General features: G+C 45.8%; 1 protein-coding gene across 19 annotated transcripts in view; it reads left to right on the top strand.

The window, feature by feature from the left end:
* ATP2B4 (ATPase plasma membrane Ca2+ transporting 4) overlaps window positions 1–17,463 on the top strand; it is a 166,076-nt gene that overhangs the window by 44,730 nt on the left and 103,883 nt on the right. The window contains exon 1 of one of the 19 annotated variants that reach the window (XM_083508805.1): window positions 1,714–1,893. The exons of 17 other annotated variants lie outside the window; for them this stretch is intronic. The gene's annotated coding sequence lies outside the window, so the exon portion shown is untranslated. Of the gene's footprint in view, window positions 1–1,713; window positions 1,898–17,463 lie in introns of those variants that run through there. One more of the 19 variants, XM_083508807.1, reaches the window with a different exon arrangement.

Raw genomic sequence — 17,463 nt, 5'->3', positions numbered from 1 at the left:
TTCTATCCCCATTCTCAACCATTCGTGGTGACCACCGTAGAAAATGGACTTTAGTTCAGGATGCTAGGGCTAAATCATATGTTGTTGTGCGGTAAGACAGAAGAGTACGTAGCTAAGTTGTTCCTTTCCTCACAGTCACTTGCATGACTGCAGCCAGCTCCTTGCAAAAGCACTCTCCCCTTCACCAATTAATTCTGCATGCTTGGGAAAGGAATCGGCTGAGGGTGGGGCCAGGGATAGAGGAACTAAACTGCCACTTTAAGGTCTTTCTAGAGTTGTTTTTAAGTGCGGGCAAGATGGGTGGGGTTCCTGATAATCTCATGGCCATGCCCAGTCCAGCCTTAGATACACATGAAGTTTAGTCTGCTGGGATCAGAGTCAGGCCTTTAGGCTCGCTGCACCTTTTCTGCTGGAAGTAAAATTGTTAGGTTTACTCAACCTGCTGAGCTCTTTGTGTTCTGTCTTCAAGTGGAGCTGATTGTATGTGTGTGTGTATGCTTGCTTGCAGTGGGTGGGAGGAGGACAGTATTATTAGCCTGACTTCAGGGCGATGGAAAGAGTGAGTGCATCATACTTTTCCTCTGGGACAGAGAGAGAAAACCAAGGAACCGCTTGCCCAGAGTTGCTTGCATGAAACTTTGGGGAGGAACAATAGCTTCATGGTGAAGCCACATATATTGCCATATTTCCATGATCGAATCTCTAGCAGTTTCATATTTTCATATTTTTTGTATGCTACCCTTCATCCAAAGATCTGAGTGGTTCACAGCATAAAAATACAAAGAAACATATAACATACAGTGGTACCTCGGGATGCGAATGGGATCCGTTCTGGAGCCCCGTTTGCATCCAGAAGCAAACGTAACTAGCGATGACACGTCTGTGCACACATGCGTTGCTTTTCACCGCTTCTGTGCATGCGTGTGACGTCATTTTGAGTGCCTGCACATGCGTGAGCTGCGAAACCCGGACGTAACGTGCTCCGTTACTTCCGGGTTGCCGCAGAGCGCAACTCGAACACGCTCAACATGAAGCATATTCAGCCCGAGGTATGACTGTACGTAATAAAAACAAGAACAAAAACAGAGCAAACAAATTACCCACCACCACCACCTCATCCCGCAAGCATATTTAAAACAATATATAATAAGACCTAGACAGCAGTTGCTGCCCTCCTGAGATCTTGGAGAGCTACTTTCAATTAAGAGTAGATCAGCTTCTGCCAACCTGGTGCCTGCCAGATCTTTGGGGCTAAAACTCCCAATTGCCTCACCCAGCTGAGATCTTGGAGAGTTGCTGCCAGTTAATAGTAGACCATGTTTTTCCAACCCAGCTTGGGGCTGATGGGAGTTGTAGTCCAAGACATCTGGAGAGCACCAGGTTGGTGAAAAGTAGGAATAGACAGCTCTGGACTAATAGCTCAATGGGTAATTTGGGGACCAAATGTCACAACACAGAAGATCCATGATAAGGTCTCCTGATGTCTCCCCCCAACTTTAGAAGCAGCTGTGGGGAGTCCGATTTTTATCAGAGCAGCCACACTGCGTGTGGACTGTGGGCTGTACCTTTCCTTCATCCTAAATAGGGAAACAGGACCTTGTATAGTGGTGGATTTAAATTGCAGAAATGGTTAACATTGCCATTTATTTCCTATACTTTTTGATTCTCCTTTTTAGACAGCTGGCTTTATTTTTATCCTGCTTTTCAGACAATTGCATCCCAGAGCAGCTCACATCAATAATAATCATAATAATAAAAAGAGGCAGAAAGAGAGAGAGAAGAGAGGCCCTGCCATCAGGCTTGCAAACTAAAAAGACAAGACACAGAACAGAAGGAGAGGAGAGCAGGCGAAAGTTAAGAAGAGGGAGAACAGTTCTTCAAGGCCAGATTAGAGTAGGTGAGCTTATAAGAGGACATTTATATCTGCTCCAGGCGAGGCCAATTTTACCTTGCATGTGTTCTTGCTTGAATAGCACCTGGTGCCTCTTGTACCTTTGCCCAAAGGAGATGATGGGACTAGGGTTTCTTTTCCACTGTGATTCTGCAGCCTCCAGGGCAGTAGGCAGTAGGTGCAAAATTCCTTCCCCAAGAGACACCACTCTGATAATAATTAGAGCCTGCCACAGCTGCTTTTAAATGAAAGTGAAAACATTGGGAGACCCAGTGACGGAACATACTGTAGCTCAGTCAGTCGAGCATGAGACTTAATCTCCAGGTTGTGGGTTCAAGCCCCGTGTTGGGCAAAAGATTCCTGCATTGCAGGGGGTTGGATTATACGGCCCCTGGCTTCCTTTCCAGCTCTACAATTCCATGGTTCTATGAGTAAAGCACCTGCAATTTCTAAACCATAGTTTATTTCAACTGTGGTTTAATGTGATGTATATACCAGAGTAGCAACTGCTGCTTGATTCCACCTGCCACTAACCTATCATTCTACACTTTCTCCCCCACTGCATCCGTATTTTGACATCTATTGAAGATTCATTTGCTTACCTAGGTATTTGGAGAAGAGTGATTTCTTGTTTATAGCCCTGGATTTCTCACCTGCTATATATATTAGATATAATTGTTTTTAAGCTTTTCATTTGTTTTAATGAACTGCATTTCTTATGCATTGACTTATCCCCTAAGCCTGCTGACCTAAAGCTCCTAGGCTAGTGTTGGTGCCTCCTTCTGATTATAATGCACCCCCTACCCCCTTTACAATTTAGGACCACCCTAACCCTAGGACCACCCTTGGGGTTATCTCTCACATCAAAGATGGCTTGTGAGTGATGCAGCACGAAGAATGCTTGCCTGAGATACAGGTTAGACTAGCTCTGCTGCTTCTGCCGTAAAGGGGTCTGTAATGTACCAAAATAGATCTTGGCTTCCTATCTGACCAGACTGCTTGTAATTGATCTGTAGCAGGGTTTTTCACCTTAATTGTGGTTGGCTTCCTTACGATGAACATTTATTTGGGCTGTTGCCCAGTGAGCAGCATCTTCATTGCAAAAGCAGCCTCCAGAAAGCTCATTGGTGGCCATGGCCAGGAGCCGCAGCAAGAATTTCAGCAGTTGAGCAAGCAAATGAATATTCTACTTTGTCTCCAAGGAAAACATTATAATGCATGATACGGATCTTGTTCCCTAAGAGCCTGCTTTGCTCTTTCCTCCATACACAGTATAAGTTTCCCGGTTATGCAGCTGTTATAAGTTGGGAGGCTAACAGAGCAATTCAAACTTTATTTACACTGGACTGCTCAATGTGTGGGTGGGAGACATGCTTGCAGCTGCTTCACCAACAGAGCCCAGCAAAAAACCCTAACAATGGGTGTTCCAAGGATGGGGAAGGGTTGGGGCTGAGCCAGCCTGAGATCCGCTGGATCCTAATCTGGTTGTGGAATGGTTTGGGGCCCAATCATCCTCCCCACTTTCCTCTGACTCTGCTTTAAGCATCTGGTGGGGAGTGAGGGGTTGAATTTTGTCCTAAGAAAGGGCCAAATGTATCATATCTGCATCTTCTTTGCCACTGCTGTTTCACAGCAGGTTGCATCTCGGCTGATGTAAGCAGTTGTTGTGTGCGCATCCCCTCCAAATAGAGTTTACATTCTGCACACAAATATAATTTCCTAGAGAGTCTACCTCTCCCAGTGTTAGGTTTGTTCAGAACTCCCATAACCAAACATTCTGCATATGCTACCTGTACTGGAGCACCGGCTGCTATTGTTATAAGACTTTGATTGCTTCTGCACAAGACCTTTTCTCAGGAATTATAATCCAGATTATATCTCTGACAAATCATTCCATTCCAGTGTTTTCAGTGTAGTGCTTTCATGTGCCGTTATTTTTCTTGCTTTTACCATAGGCCTGATCTCTGTCAATTTTAGGGGGCAATAAAATGCAAGTGCTGCTGAAACTTTTAAGGGCTTCTATGCCTTTAATCAAAAGTTTCCTGTTGAAGGTTAACTTATTTCAGTGCTCTCTGTTCAGCCTAGCTGGTGGAGTCATGATGAATTAGTGTCTAATTATTAATTTTATTTCATTATTGCTGCTTTTTCTTTTATAGCAAAATTGGGTTATTTCACCACAAAATACAAGGAAATTAAAGCAAATCAGTAATTAGCGCTTCATTTTTGTGGGAAATAGAAGGTGAATAATTAAGGGGCAATTACTAATCCCCCAACCAGTCCAAGGAAAGCAATAACATGAGCTTCACCTGCCGCCTGGAAACTTTTAATTAACTTTGGAAAAGACCTTTTTCTGAGCATGACTTACTAGGGAGTAAGCATTAGAAAACGATATTGGCCAAGGGGAAAGGCATTTCTGGATAATAGCTGTATGTTACGGGCTCTTTAGAACCTCTCTTTTAATTCCTCTTCTAGCTAATTGCAGAAAAGCAGTGTTTCAACATTACCAACCAATGTAAATCCAATCTCCATAGGTAAGTTTAAAGCGAGAGAGAGAATTGTTATAATTATGTAATTATTAGGGGTTGTTGGATTCTGTGTGTAACAAAATTCAGCTTTCTCTCTGCTGTGGAAATATTTTTGTAGTTAAGTTACCCCCATCAGTAGGTGAGTTAGAGTGTGAGTGAGCTGCCATCATCTTTGCACATGCTCAGCTCTTGATGTGTATCTTGTCTCTGTGTGGAGGCATCTTTGAATATCCACTGTGCTTGCAAAACTCCTCCACTCCAGACTTGCTGGGCTGGGCTTCCAAATAGGAAAGCCTTTACTCACTGGTACCCCCTGTAGTTTCTCTCTGTTTAGTTTCCCAACTGGTCTTAAAGGCTGATAAACAATGGGAAACGGAGGCAAGAATATGTGGATGAGCAGAAGCATTTCCCTCATCTATCTGTTCACTCTCTCCACAAGGTCTACACCAGCCACCTGCAGCCTAGCACCTTCCAGATGTTTGGGCTGAAACTCCCATGGTGTCTGGGACCAAATACCTAGACCACACCAGGTTAGCAAAGGCTATCTTACCTTGCCCATTCCCTGAGTGGGGGGGGGGCAGCCAAGCTGCATCTCCAATTGAATTGTAGCAGAACAGCATCTCGTAAACCTTGAAAAGAGAGACATTTGGCAGGGCCGTTCTGATTTCTGCACATTCTTTCTCCAGCTTATATGTATTTATATATTCTGTGATATGGAACACTTAAAAAAGAAGCAAACCCAAATGATGCTTGTTGAAAACAGGCCTATGTGGGAAAGGGGGAATAAAATTATGAGGAATGTCCCTCCCCCAATGCTTTGGCAGAGGCAACAGCCACTAATTCACTCAGCTGAATGGCAAGTCTCAGCCTGCATTATTTGTTTGTGTTGAGTATATATCCTCCTGCCCCAATTCATGCTTTTCTGCATTACCTCATTCAGGAGGCTGAGAGGATTATTTTGAATGCAATAACCCTCCAAAGGGCCCCAGAAATAAGCCATTGTGCAAACACAGATGGGAGGGAGGTTTCCGTTTCAGAAAATGTGCTGGGTGAAGACACGGATGTGTGTGTGTGTGTGTGTGTGTGTGTGTGTGTGTGTGTAAAAGGATAGGGAAGCGGTTTATACTTATGGCTGTGCAACAATGGCTTTGTCTTGGGTAATAGGGTTGGGAATGGGAACCCCCGTCTTCATCATTTCAGCCCAGCTCCTGTTTCTTTGGCTCATGTCCCTTGCCCGACGGACGTTCTGCATAGCATTGCACCTGAGCTGGTGCCAAATCTTGGGTAGAATGGGAATAAATGTTGATTTGCTCTCAGAGTTTGGTTTACAAAATTAACCCTTCGGCCCTGCTTCCTTTGCAGTGCTATCCCCGATCTGTCTCTTAGTCCCAGCAGCGCTGAAGTCTCGAGAGTGAGGCTTTGGATGATTTATGGCAGATACTTAGAAAGACATACCAATGCCATAGATGGAAAAGTTTCCCCTCACAACTTACCAGAAGGCTTCCCCAACTCCCTTGCACATGTTAACATGCACACACACACACACAATTCTTCCTCTTTCCCTATGGTGCAGCTGCCAAAGGCAGAATACCTTAAGAAAAAGACTCTTAAAAAAGCTAGCAGTGATTCCCATAGAATAATCACCCAAGAGTTTGTTTTCTCTGCACCTGAATTTCAAATACAGCAGGTGGAATGCATTAGCATGCTTGCATTTTTATCTCTCTATGTTGGAAAAGATTGACTTGGAATTGGGGAACAATTTGTGAATGCTGGAAACTTATTACAGATGAATTGTTGTTTCCCCCCGGTACAGGATCATTTGAAGTGATGAGCAGAATGTGCATTTGCATTTGTCTGTCCAGAAAATACTTGCAAATTCTGCTATAAAAAATCAGATACTTGGTGGTTTATTTTTCTGTTGGGACATGAAGATGTGTTATGGAAAAATTATGTTTGAGAAATAAAATTCCAAAATAGTCTTCTTTCTCATTGTGCAACATCTTGGCACAATGCAATGTTTTTCTCCCTCTCTTTTGTATGCATATCTGTGCTTCTCAAGACGCTTTTAACAGGTATGATTCCAAGGAATGCATTATTTCTTCTTTTCTTTTCTTTTCATTCCGCCTTCTCTAAATCCAATAACATTATATCTCCATAAAACCGTAGTGTTGTTGGATGATCCAGTTCCTGCCTTGTTTTCCTCTTTCTTTTTTAAAGCTGCAAATATCCTTGTGGCTTTACTTAGCACTTTAGCTTAGCAATTGTTTCTTTAGCTCAGGAAACAGGAAGCTGTTTATTAGGCGGGGGGAGGGGGCATCTAAGTGGTCCATCTCTTTCTCCTTTTAGATGGGATCTTGTGGCTCTGTAAGTACCGGAACTTGTTTTGTACGAGAGATTACAACTATTGGAACATGATTTGAGGTAGAGATTGCATTGCATGCTGAAGATAAGAATTTGCATCCGGAACTTAGGGCTTTCCCAGGCAATCCACTTACTGAGCAACAGATGTGCATTTGCTGCTCATTTGTTGTTTGGGAGCCTATGGGGACATCACATTTTCACAGCACTCAACCCATAATATGGTAAGGAAAAGGCGTCACTTTCTCCAGCTAGCTAGCTTTTGTGTCTCATAAATGTCAACAGCACTCCCCAGCATCACTGTTGATGAGTGGTGCAACTTTCCCCTTCATCATGTGACTAGTTTCTAAAAGTTTTTCTTTTCCAAATATTGAGACTGTTCTTGCTGTGCCACTTAAGTGCAGCAGTGTCCATGTGCCCCTTTACTACACAGGTGGCTTAGATGCCGTTGGATTCCAGTTGCCATGCATGGCAGAAGTTGTAGCCCAACAATATCTGGAGGTCAATAGGTTACTCACCGCTGCTTAGTGAAGGGCTTCAGATCCTGCAGACTGGAACAGGTTATATCACGCTTTTCGACAAAAGGCATTGGCCACTTCCATGCATCTTTTAGAACAGGGGTTGCTAACCTAATGCCCCCCAGATGTTCTTGGACTATAGCTCATTTAATCCCTGACCATTAGCTATGCTGGCAGGGGGTGATGAGAGTTGGGAGTCCAACAACTTATGGAGGGTATTACAGTGGCTGCTCCTGGTTTAGTGTGATGGGAATGAGACACAAAGGGTTGTATCAAGCTTTTGCCCCTCCTCCACCTCGAAGTTGTTTTTCAAACAAGCCATTGTTTATGATGACATGACAAACTATGATGAAGCAAAGCTAACAGGCTCCTCCTCCCAGGGACCTGGGATGAGAGGAGAGTGCACAAGCCTGAGGATCGCTGCAGTTTATTCTTGTCACAATAAACCATGTCTTATGTGTCTGAATGCAGGGCCAATATATTTGGTGTGAATGGGACATTGTGTTGGTACTCCTGGTTCGGGATCTCTGTGAATGCAGCACTAAGCAGAAAACATGGTGTGTTTTGCCATCATCTGACAAATATTCCTGATTGGCAGTATCCCTACGATTACATTTTTGATCTCCACCCCATCAAACGTCTGGGGATGCCCCAAAGCCATGCCACTATTCTAAGTTTTGCGTTGTTTGCAGCTTCAGCTTTGCGTTGCTAGCGTCCTGGCTGTTCTTGTTTTCTCCTTCCCATGCAGCTAGCCTTGGCCTGCAGGTTCCCCTTTTTGCTTCCTCTCTGGGCATCCCAGTCATAGATTTTTCCTTCTGCAAGAAGCAGAAATTGTATGAAAATGCAGAGTTGCTTGATGACAGAGCCCCAATTGGTCAGCAGGCTAGGAGCAAGTTCCACCTAGTATTTATTTTCTTCCTATTAGAAGACAAGGAGGCCATGTGGAAGAAGTGCTTAATGCAGCTTGGTATGTGTGAATAAACACAGAGAGAGCAGGGGCTGCTCCTTCTTGCATTCTTCACCAACCCCACTATATAATACCCTCACCAAACCCCTAACCTATTGCCAACCCACCTCCTGTTACACCTCATCCTAACCCCCTTCCTCTGTTTACACCTCTTAGAGCTCAGCAGGAAAAAAACCTCTGCCCACAACTCACCAGCCAGCTCCCTGTATCCCGAAAGGCATATTTTCCTTGGGCAAGGCAGTGGTGGGGGCCAGCCCCATCAGTGGAAGCCCTGTTCAATAATAATCATTATAATAATTCATGATTTATACCCTGCCCATCTGGTTGGGTTTCCCCAGCCACTCTGGGCGGCTTCCAACAGAATATTAAAATACAATAGTCTATTAAACATTAAAAGCTTTGCTAAACAGGGCTGCCTTCAGATGTCTTCTGAAAGTCTGGTAGTTGGTTTTCTCTTTGACATCTGGTGGGAGGGCGTTCCACAGGGTGGGTGCCACTACTGAGAAGGCCCTCTGCCTGATTCCCTGTAACTTGGCTTCTTGCAGCAAGGGAACCGCCAGAAGGCCCTCAGCGCTGGACCTCAGTGTCCGGGCAGAACAATGGGGGTGGATTTCAGCAGAAATCCTGTGCACGGATTTCTGCTTGTGCAAAAGGAATCCCCCCCCCCCTTGCCCATGTGCCCCCCATCAGTTCTGGGGCTGTTTGGAGAACCTTCAAAACAGTTGTGTGGGGGAGACAGCAAGTATAATGTTGAATTGGACTCAATGTGTGTGTTTGTAAGTATTATGTAGCTAGAAACATGCAGCATGCAATTTCGGACTCAGGCAAAGGGCTGGTAAAAGCATCTGGTGAGCTAAGTTACATTTGTGTAACTTAATTCAGTTACTGAAGTTGAGGGCAAGACTCTGCAGACAGCTTTTCAGCTAGTTAGCCAGATTTGCTTGTCTTGGATACATGGCTGTCCATGTGACTGTATGGTCCTTAAAAAGTGGGTCTCCTGTGTCTGTCCTGTTAGATAGCAAATGGTAGAAGCTGATTCACTGATATGCAACAGATGGCTTTCCCACTCCCTGAGGGAGTTCGACTTTGTGTATGTGTGTGTCTGTTCCCCCCCCCCCTTTGTTCCAGCTACACACTGAGAAATGAGCACATTACAGTTGAACTATGGAGTACGGTATATCGGAAGTGGTACAAATCTGCAAGTCTTCTGTACAGTGTCTTCTGCTCAGTGCTATGTGCTAGGCCTGACATGTGCATATGCTGATGTATTTGTGGCTGTGATGTCAGTGTTGTTGTTGTCTTGCTGCATTGTTTGCACCCAAAAAAGGAGTGGGAATTGCATCCCATACCTCAGCGTTATGAAGTCAGTACTGGATACTATCTCTCTGTCTACCTACCTATCTAATCATTGCATTTATATACCCTACCCTTTTCTCCAAGGAGCTCCAAGAAGGTTCACCCTTCCTCATTTAATCCTCAAAACAACCCTGCGAGGTAGGTTAGGCTGAGAGGCAGTGAGTGGCCCAAAGTTGCCCAGTGACAGCTCATCTAGACTTCCATTTATCCCCTGATTCCTTCCATTTGTGCTCTAATTTTTGGTCGTGGGTGGGTCTGAGAGGTTCTTTTCTTGTCCCGCTGCTTTTCCCAGAAAAACCTGCTGTTTACTGCTGAATCAGAACAAAGACCAATCTGCTGAAAACTCGATTGGCGTTGGCTCTGATTCAGCAGTAAACAGCAGGTTTTCCCAGGGAAACTGGCAGGACAGAAAAAAAAGAACCTATTGGACCATTGGCCAAGTGGGGATTTGAACCCTGATCTCCCAGGTCTTAGTCTGGCATTCTAACCACTATGCCACACTGGTTCTCTAACATGGGCTGTGCTAGAACTGATTCTGATGTGATTGTCCTCTTATTGTGGAAGGACAGGATTGGTTTTTTTAATGCTCTGGTAAGTAGGTAAGGAAGGGGGAAGGCAAGTGTGCATTTTGTGCAAGAGCTTTAAACCGTTTCAGGGAATGCGCATCCCTGCAGCGTGCAAACCTTGCAGTGCCTTTTGCTGCCTTAAAACCAGAACAGATTTGTTATGGGCATCATCTTCGGCGAACTGGAGCCCACTTAATCCAAGGCAAATGTGTGTCCTCCTATTTGTGTAGAGCAGGGGTCACCAACCTAAAGCCCATGGGCCAGAAGTGGCCCGCTGAAGTAGTTTGACTGGCCCACGAGCTGCCCTCAAATTAAGCTGCCTGCTCGCGCACTTTGTTAAACCAGCACGGCACGGGGACTTACTTTCGCGGCGCCAGCAATCGCAGATGCCAAAAATTGCGGGCACACGCGATCCGGCCCATGGAGGGATCTCTGCGGGGCCAATCCGGCCCAGGCAAGATAAACCTTGCTGACCCCTGGTGTAGAGCAGCTGCAGACCCTGAATGCCGAGCAGGCTTGCCCAAATGCTCCTGTTTAGGAGCACAAGCCTTCATCAGCACATTCCACAGGGGAGACCCAGTACGCATCCCTCCATCTTGGGCGATGGATACATATTCGTGTGGACTCGGCATGGGAGCAGCGCACATGCACACAACCCTCATCTGGCTCCCCCTCCCAGCTCCAGAGGGCTCATGGGAAAGAAGTGGCGGTTCCTTGCTGGTGGAGACCTTGGCAAGAGCGTGCGCAAAGGGTGGAGCGTTGCACTGTTGCTTTTTCCATCTTTCCATCATCGCCAGTAAATGTTCTTAGAGGGAGCTAATGCTGCTCTTAAAGTGCGCTTCCTATGGTAACAGCTCACCCTTCCCGTTACCGCCTCTCAAGTTGCAGCTCGTCAGAGCAGCTTATGGCTGGCAGGGAGGGGTGTGGGAGTCAGCGCCATGTGGGAGGCTGGGAATTTTAATTTGATCTGTCTCCTGACTGCCTTTGTTCATCCCTCTCCCTTGCTTTCCATGGCACTGGAGGGTGGTGACGGGTCTGAGAGGCGCTTGGGTTCGGAGGAAAAGAGAAAGGCCAAAGCGATGCTGCTTCCCATCTGGGGCGGGAGAGGGAGGCAGTGCTTGCGGACTGCAGCTTCTCTGCCTGAACCGCTCCTTTATTATAAGAATTCTTATAAATAAACTGTGCTGACGAGGTTTTCTGTAGCTTGTGGGAAGTTAACCGAGAGACAGAAGATTGGATCCTGGAGAACGAGCCAATAAAAAGGACAAGGGGTTCCCTAGGTTGACATGTGGCTAGTCACATCCCTCGGCTGATTTGCAAATGCTTCCTGTGGCTGCACCCCCTCCCCCCACTTTGCAGGGCTTCCATGCTTTCAAGAGCTGCAGCTATTCACAAAGCAGAGTCTTTCCTATTCTTTTGCCTACGTGCCAAGAAAGATTGCATCTGTTGTACTACTACTTCTCGTGCATCTATTTCCTGCTGGAAAAGAAGGAGGCCCCGCTTTGAAGGAAAGCAGGAGAGGGGATTTCTCAACTCTCCCAGACAAACCTGGAGGTTCTAGCTACTGAGACACTGTTTCACATGAGGTGGTGTAACAGTTGGGATTGGTTTTGTAATACGGCATCTCTCCTTGTTGCCAGCATTGTGCGACTGCTTTAGAAATGCTCCGTGCACTCCTACAGTCGTTGCTAGCACTGTAGCTCTCAGTGGTGTGTGCTTAAATCCTGAGGGTAGCAATTAACAGCATCGCTGTTACACATTACTGTACCTTGGCAGTGCAGTTCCTGCACTGAAACATGGGAAGCTGCTTTGCACCAAGTCAAACCAATGGTCCATTGTGCTCAGTGTTGCCTCTACTGCTTGGAAGCAATTGTCCATTATTCCGGACAGGGAATCTTTCTCAGCCCTGCCCAAACGCTGCAAACCCATAGGTGAGTGCAGCCAATCAGAAATCGTGCCTTGGTTTTCGGAAGTCAAATGGATTTCTGGCATGGTTTCCGATTGAAAACTAAGTTACCACTGTATAATCCAAAATGGCTGGGGGCGGGGGGAGCCCTACATATTGTGGTATCGTTTTCATGATTTTTTGACCTTGTAATATATCGCAAATCATGATTTTGTGTGTGTGTGTGCTGTGCAAAAATCACAATGTGGGGAAAATTGGGAAGCCACCCAATGTTTCTCTTGATTCCTGCAGCCCCTGTTAACTGCTGGATCAACTTTCCCCTGCCTCCTGAAGGGAGCAGCAAATCACAAAAGCAGTCGCTGGCAAAATTCACAACAAGGGGGAAACCATGAAGCCAGCCAGTGCTTCTACATAGCTTCATCCTTATTTCAGACATTGTGACATGTCGGTATATCGCAGTGTTTAGCGGGTGATATATCATCATGTTGAAAACCATATATTGTCCAGCCCTACTGTTGATATTAACCCCATAGAAGTTGATAGAATGGTTGTAAAAAGCAACTATATCGTCAGACTATGCTGCTTTATTGCTTTAAATAAATTATACAGATGCAGAGTTTCACATTTTAAACAATATTTTTTGCAGTGCTAAATGAATAACTTTAACACCCCTCTTTCTCTCTGCAAAGATGTATAAAGCAAGCTGATTTCTGGAAAACTTGAATGAGCTTTTTAAAAAAATTCAGAGCTATGCTTCAGAGATGCATTTTCCACACACTTCTTCAGGATTCCTCCTTGTTGCTCCATAACTCAGTGTTCAAAACTCCCATCGTTCTAGACACATTTTTGCGACAGGGAATTTAATTAGCGAGAGCAATTTCTGATCTCTGGGCACTGTGCTGTGCCTAAGATTTCCAATTAAAACTCCCACTGCTGGAAGGAAAAGAGGACCCTTTTCTGCCTCCCCACTTCTAGCTAGTCTCTGAAGGCTGGAGAAGAGACCCTCTTAAGAATATTAGGGGGGTGGGCAGCAGAAGGACTAGGCCATGTGAAAAATGAACATAATATTTCAGCTGCAGTTCATTCATTTTCAGCTTTGTATTCTTGTGATGTAAAAAGTGCACCTAGGCATTCTGTTGTTGCACCCATAACCTAAGTTTAAGATGCCATTTAGCTCCTAGGTTTCATATTTCAATTTCTAACACTCTCACAACTCTGCCATTTTAAGAAGCTCTCAGCACCAGAATTTGGGTTGGATCAATGATAACTTTATATACTTCATTGGGAAACCCCATACTATATACAGATCACTGTGATAATGGAGCAAACAGTGGGACTCTGTATAGGGTTCCCCCCATGTTTTATTTTAATTCTTCTGCTGAGCTCTGGGATTAGTCTTTTTTGTTGCTTATGGGTTATATTTGGCGGACTACATCAATATCATGTGCTGTGAAGGGCAGTATAAAAAGATGGACATTTCTTTGGGCAAGCAAGGCGTGTGGAAGCAAGAGAACTTTCTTCTTCCCCTCAAGCACCAAAGGCAGGGGTCTGCAACCCGCGGCTCCGGAGCCGCATGTGGCTCTTTTACATCTTTGCTGCGGCTCCGGGGCGGATACTAGCGAGGGGAGGAGGCGCATTGTGCGCCCCGACACTCCTCATTGTGGCGGGCGCTGTACTGGCTGTGACGTCGAATGGGGGCAGTGCGTGCGTTAGTCGCGCACCGTCCCGATGTCACCTTCCCGCCCACTGTCAGATCGTGGCTCCGGAGATATATTTGTTTTAAATGTTGCAATGGTTTTGCGGCTCCCAGTTGTTGTTTTTTCTTCGGAAATGGGTCCAAGTGGCTCTTTTTGTCTTAAAGGTTGCAGACCCCTGACCAAGGGTGTGGTATTTTGCCCACTGGTCAAAAGGAGAAATAGATGAGTCACAAGGAAGGCTGTGGAGGGCAGAGTCACTTTAGCACCAAATGCAGAGGAGAGGGAACTGTTTGGCCTTTCCAGATAGCAGCACAGACACATCTGCTTTCCTGAGTTTTGCAGTTAGGGTGAGAGGCCCCTTTCTGTGTGTGGATAAGGAAACCCACAAATTTCCCAATAAGCTCCAGGTAGAGTAGATTTACCATGGTGTAAGCAGCAGCCCACTGGAGGTATCAGAAGGAGTTGTATTTTCACACGTGTGTGAGAGAGAGAAAATGAGAGGTAGTGCTTCTGCAGTGACCAATTTGCAGAAAAGAGGACAAATTTGTTTTGTCTTAATCATGGATCAGGCCCAATTGCCTTCTCAATCCGGCCTGCAGACGGTCCGGGAATCAGCGTGTTTTTACATGAGTAGAATGTGTGCTTTTATTTAAAATGCATCTCTGGGTTATTTGTGGGGCACAGGAATTCGTTCATCCCCCCCCCAAAAAATATAGTCCGGCCCCCCACAAGGTCTGAGGGACAGTGGAAAGTTTGCTGACCCCTGGTCTTAAGTATAAGACTGTGGCTAACAGAGGCGTCATCTCACTCTTAGGATTGTGGGTGCCTGCCACTGTAACATAGACGTGTGACCTCACATGCACGTGCCTGTATATCGTGCGTGTGACGTCATATGTGTGCAATGCTGTGTCACATTTTTGGATGCCCCCAACAACTGGGGGGGGGGGTAGACCAAACAGAATGGTGCTGCTGGGGTGTGTGTGTGTTACCATTTTCATCCGAAAAATAGCACGGAAGGAAAGCGCCAGAAAATCATGTTCTCCCTCCTCATTGCTATGGTCAGATCCACAGCTGTATTTTAATAATCATTATCATCACCACCAATAAATCAGGAGACCCAATCCTGCCGCTACCATATAAAGAACACTTTGGCCCTTAGGCAAGCCATTATTGTCTCAGGCTCATCTCCACACAGGGTTGTTGTGAGAGATCCCGGAATAATTTATGTAAGCGCTTTGACCACTTTTAAAACCTTATAAAAATGCTAATGATTGTTATCGTTGCCGCAGTTAACAGCAGACTTTATTACACTGCAAGTAGAGGGAAGGAAGCAATCAAAAGAGGTTAACGTAATTTCCATTAATTTCCCTGCTGTCACCCATGGTGAAACGTTTTAACACACCTGGTGGTTGCCATCCCTCCCAGAGTGATAGAGGATAAAGTCAGCAGAAGGGTTTAGGTCTCTCTCTTCACTGATGGCTTCTCATTTTTCTGCTGAACCAGAATTGCTGGAAGAACTAATGTGAGGGGGGAACCAAGGTACAGAACGTTGTGTAGGGACCCCTGTCCAGTCCCCTATTTCAGCTGCCTGCCTACCCCACAAAGCTCACAATTGCCCACCCTCAGACACACAAGGAACAGGACCCTTCCTACATAGCTTGTAGCTGTGGGGTTCACAGAAAGAGAAGGTGCCTTGTGTCCCCAAACCTGTGGCATAGTGGAGAGGGAAAGCAACTGCCAGACTTCTTTCCAGCACAGGAGCTATTTATTTTATTTCATAAAATTGATATGCCACTTGATAGTTAAAAACAAACAAAACTCTTGCTGTGATTTCATCTGCCAGAGTGCCAGGGGTCCTGCCTTGCTGCATCAAGTGAATGAGGTGATAACAAGACTTTCAGGGTTTACCATTGTTTGTGGTATATTAGCATAGAGTCAGATAATGAGGCCAGTTTACTGTCCTTAGGCCATCAGCTGACCCTAATGAATAGGGTATTATGCAATACAGTATAGTGATGCTATCTGGTATGTGTGTCCATGTGTAAAATGGATCAACATAGCTGTCTGCATTTTTTGGACTCTCCCTGGAGGGTGTGGTTGTGGGGTCTGTCACAATGAGCTCCTGCACCTCAACATTTAACAATACACGGCTGCCAAAATCCCCTCTGTCCATAGTCCTGTCTAAACATTCCTAATGATTAGAATGGGTTTGGACCCTGCAGGTTCCTTTGGTGTGTGAGTTTTCAGAACCTGTAGCAGCCGAGTCTCGGGAAAGACTCGCCAAAGTCACAGCCCCTGGAAATGCCGCCTACCTTGTTGTGAGTAGTATTGTTGGCAGTGGGGTCATGGATCAGTTCACATCACCTGTGGTAGGGTTTTACTTCAGAAGAACCAGCCTCACAGTTTCATTTCATTAGGAAACAACAGCTCTGTGCCAGGTCAGGCGGTTTTGTTCACCTAGCCCAGTATTCTCCAACCAGACTGGCAACAGCTCTTCAAGGGTCTTGGGCAGAGGTTTCCCCACCACCCTCCACCTGATCCTTGAACTGGAGAGAGAGGGGACCTGGGGCCTTCATTATGCAATGTCCTGATGGTCGGATCTCCACAAGGTCTGGGTCAAGATAGCCCTTTAAATTGGGCTTCTGAAGATGCCTGTGGGCAAAACAGGGGAAAGTCACTGGATTTCATTGGGATGTCAAGTGATTGACAGGTCGGTGGAGCTGCCTATTCTGGTCACATTCAGTTCCCCACCCCTGCTTTAAAATATCAGGCCAAACTATTTGCAGTCTGGAAAATTGGGGCACTTAACTCACAAGGAGGAAAGTGGAAAAGGCCCTGTCATCTCTTTCCTCTTGGTCCTAGATTGCTTCCTCTGTTTGTTAATCCTGTGTCCAAATCTGTTATTTCCAATCTCCCTGCCCATGCTCCTTTTTCCACTTTATTCTGGCACTCCCTCCCTTCCCTTCCCATCAGTGCTTGGGCTTTGGGGGAATGGTCTCCTCCTTCAGCAATTCTACCGAGTTCCAGGAGGCAGATTGCTCTCTCCCAGTTTCTGAGTGTCTTGGGATCTCCCCACTCCATTTCTTCCCTTCCTTTGGTCAGAAGAAAGCAAAGAGAAAAGATCTACCCAATCAGTTCTCTCTGCTTCCTTGTCCAAGATGAGCCACCTCGCCTCTTAGGAAACCCCCCCAAGCAGGGCCCAGATGTTGCTCCACCCTCTGAATCTGTGGATGGAGCTGTGATGACTCACCTTCTCTGCGCCTTCCATTAGCATTTCTTGACAGGTTATAAATAACACAGATCTTGCTGTTCCTACTAATCGCCTTGTGCCAATGTTGGCCAGCTAGCAGGGGTTAACTTTAGCGATGCACACGAGTTACAATCTGAACTGACACACTTGTCCTGGGAGTTATTTGCACCAGCCTGTTTTTCTCATTTCTGTATATGGTGGAAAGGGGGATTGCCTTTCCCTGTGCAGTGAGAAACTTTGGGAGGAGGTGTTCAAAACTTTTTTTTCTTTCCCTCCCTCCAGAACCTCACCCACCACTTCCAAGCTCTTGGGCAAACATCCCACTCACCTGCCTGGTTGTTCCATTTGAACAGGAAGTGCCTTTCCTTCCCAGCTGTGTCTCTCATTCCCCTTCCCATTGTGATTCTTTTTGAGGAGGCTGGACCTCCT

This window comes from Podarcis liolepis (assembly GCF_965112155.1).
Source record: "Podarcis liolepis genome assembly, chromosome: 6".
Classification (NCBI taxonomy): Eukaryota; Metazoa; Chordata; class Lepidosauria; order Squamata; family Lacertidae; genus Podarcis; species Podarcis liolepis.
The sequence above is the reverse complement of the archived record's forward strand: the minus strand, read 5'-3'. Positions and strand labels throughout refer to the sequence as shown.